Raw genomic sequence first — 3,620 nt, forward strand, 5'->3', positions numbered from 1 at the left:
TCTTCTGTCTTGTATTTATTTGACTAAGAAGTTATGATGGAAAATGCTCCATCCTCTCCCTTTTCCTCCTATGGAACAGAACCTAAAACTTCTCATAGGGCTGTGTTTTAAGATGGACAAAATATTATCTGATGGAATGTTATCAACATGATTATAGAATCATAGGATGATTAAGGCTGGAAGACCACTGAGATCACCAAGTCCAAACCCAACCCACTGCTGCTGTGCCCTCTGATCCATGTCCTCAAGTGCCACCTCTCCAGGTTCTGGAACACCTCCAGGGATGATGATTCCCATCACAGTGATCACCCACCATCAGCTGGACAAAGAGTTGGATGAACAGGATGAACAAGGTATGTGGTACTTGGTACTGTCCTAGAGGCTGGTGTAGAGCAGCTGCTCCAGCTTTTAGACAATGGACTGGGGGCTGCTTGGATGGTTCATGCTTAAACAGCCTCATGGTAAACAAGTATAGAGACTTCACTCTGGTCAAATCTTAATGTATGATAATTTGGTCTCTGTTACAGCCAGAAGTGCTTAGAAACCCCTGAGTATCCTGCCTGAGACCCAAGTGATGTTTTCCAAACAGTGTCAGTGGGGGAAGATGCAGCAGGTATCACGCTAAACAGTATTGTTGTCCTTAATTCCTCATTGACACAACTGTTACCTACAGTTAAGTGGACTTTTAAGGTAAATCAGGCCTTTTACACGTGTGGTTTGTAAGGTCTTTGCATGTCTTTTACTGTGTGTAAAGCTGGGGGCTCCATCATTAATAGGGACGTGATTGGTGGGCATGGTGGGATGGGTTGATGGTTTGACTTGATGATCTTGGAGGTCTTTCCCAAACTTTTTTGTTTCTATGATTAAGAAGTTGAGAAATAATGCTAGGGAGATTACAGTTATGAACAGATTTTACGTGAGAAGGCATTTTGGCTCACACAGAGCAGAACAAGGTCGTGCTGTGTCTTAATGTGACTTCACAATCCAGTGTCTGTTTGTAGCAGTGATGAGTGAGCCTGAAATAGCTGCAACTTAAACGTATTTCTGCATGAGAGAGTGAATGTCCCCAGTGGAATGGCTGAATCCTGGTAATAAACAGGGCACTCTGCAGCCCTCAGACGGGTGGTGTAAGGAGCTTTTTCAGGCAATTAAGTAATTGAACTAAAGCCTCATAATAGCTGTCTGTTTCCAAAGCCAATGCTTTGAAACCACTGGTTTGCTCCTTATGGAAGGAAATGGAGCAAGTGTTGAAGCCAGCCAGCTTCAGAAACTGGGCTGTATTTAATTTTTAACAGTGGCAGTGGTATCCTATTGCCTCTCGCTGTGTGTGAGCAATATCAAACCTCAACCTGGTATAGGGAAAACTAATTTCATAACTCTGCTAGTCATCGGTTTAACAGCTGGGCTTTGCAGAGTAAATAGCTCTTGGCTTCCACACCAGCATGTCTGCAGCTCAGCACTGGGCTCCTGCTGGGGCTGCTGGTCTTGCCCATCCGTGCATCCCAGCTCAATGGGACTTTGCCCACCAGCCCAGCTCCCTGTGACAGCAGCACAGCATCTCCTCGTCCACCCCAACTCGTGCTGCCACCAGCGAGCACTTTGCCTTGTCAAGGTAAATGCAGTGCTTGGGCCAGCTGTGTGTGAGCCAGGTGGCAGCGACTGCAAAACAAGCACCCTGCGTTCAAGCTGCCTCCTGTTTGAAGTGGAACGGTGTTGGCTTAATGGTTTAAAAGTTCAGCCTGGCCTGTGTCAAGTGGTTTAATTTTAAACCTGCAGATTTTAACCCTTTTGTGATTTGGAGTAGGGGAGTTAAAAGTATTGAACACCAAAATTAAGAAACTTGAGTTTGGACGTGATTCTGATTTTTTTTTTTTTGATTGTTTGCTAAGACTTTAATTACATCCTGGATAATGCAGGCTGGGGGAAATAAGGGCTGAAGACGGACAAATGAATAATGGTATCAGAAGCTTTTAGGATGAGAGGTAATGAAAGGCTTAAGTTGCACCAGGGGAGGCTCAGGTTGGTTATTTGGAAAAATTTTATCTGAGAAAGAGTGGTAATGCACAGCACCACAGACTGCCCAAGGTCACCATCCCTGGAGATGTTCCAGAACGGTGGGAATGTGGCACAGAGGGATGTGGTCAGTGGGCACGATGAGGTGGATTGGGGTTGGACTTGGGGATCTTAGTGATCTTTTCCAACCTTAATGATTCTGAGTCTATAAGCTATCACTTTATAGCAGCACACCACCTCCCTCTAGAAATCCCACAGGGCGAGACCTGCCTTGGTTCTTTTCACAACAGCTGAAGCATTGAGCCACAAGGATGCTTTTGGGGTGGGACAATGATAGGTAAGAAGAAGGGCAGTGGGACTCTTTCCTCTGAGAAGGACGATGTGGATTTGGGTGTAACTCTGGTTTTGTGGGCTGAAAATTTGTTCAGGAGCTAGCTGCGAAGGAGTGAGCTTTGGATAACTGGGTTGTGTCATGACACAGAGGGGAAACAAGACTTGAGATCTCTGGAGAAGGAAATCCACTGGGCTGGGTGGGATGGAGCCACTTCAGAAACGAGAAGGGAAATCAAAACAAGAAATGAGAGGTGGAAGATCTGCCTTTAGTCTGGCAGGATTTCATTTCTAGGAGTGCTATTGGCTGACAGAGGTCTTGTTCACGTTGGGCATGGATCTTTCCCTCAGTGTTTGAATTGCTCTTTTATAACATGGCAATAACACCTTCTTGTCTCTCTGGCATCCCAGAAAAGATAAGAATCTTGAGCCATTGGCACCTTTGTTAAGGATTTGCCTGCTAGGAAGCCTATGACAAACTATAACGTTTTATATGATTTTAAGCTCAAGGAGGAAAGGTTTAGACTGAATTTCATGGGGAAGTTCTTCACAGGGTGGTGAGGTGCTGGAACAGGCTGCCCAGACGGGTTGTGGATGCTCCATTCCTGGAGATGTTCTCAGGAGAAAGACCATCTTCTAATACATGGTGAGGCTCATGAGACTTTTCATCATTTAATGTTTATCATACACTTATAAAACTCTTGCTGCATAACATTGCACTTTTAGTTTAGGCAGTGAATGGAGGAATTGGAACATACCATGGCAAGACCATGGTATTGGTGTTCAAGGCCAGGTTGGATGGGGCCCTGGGCAGCCTGGTCTGGTATTAAATGTGGAGGTTGGTGGCCCTGCCTGTGACAGAGGGGTTGTAGATTCATGATCCTTGAGGTGCCTTCCAACCCCGGCCATTCTGTGATTCTATGAAGACCTCAACATTCCTATTTGTGTGCAAAGTTGATGATTAAGAGAAATTTATATTCAGGTGCAGCTTGATGAGGAACTTCCCCTGTGATCTTCCATGTGCATGGAAATGTTCTGTGCCACAGTTCTTGTGTGGTTAAGTGGTTGCTATAGTTGATCTTTTGCCTGTCTGTAAGATACTTAATGGTAAACCTCTGGGACATGAAATCACCTGCTCATTTGTAAACATTCAGCAAAGTAGGTCTGTAGTATGAACAACAATAAGCTCAGCTGAGCTATTAATAAGTTTGAATGAGCTTAGCTCTGAATATGGCAGTGAAAGTCAAAATGAAGTCCTTAAAAAGTGGCCATGCTCT

Source organism: Lagopus leucura, unplaced genomic scaffold, assembly GCF_019238085.1.
Source record: "Lagopus leucura isolate 7727_CA_CO unplaced genomic scaffold, USGS_WTPT01 Super-Scaffold_100157, whole genome shotgun sequence".
Classification (NCBI taxonomy): domain Eukaryota; kingdom Metazoa; phylum Chordata; class Aves; order Galliformes; family Phasianidae; genus Lagopus; species Lagopus leucura.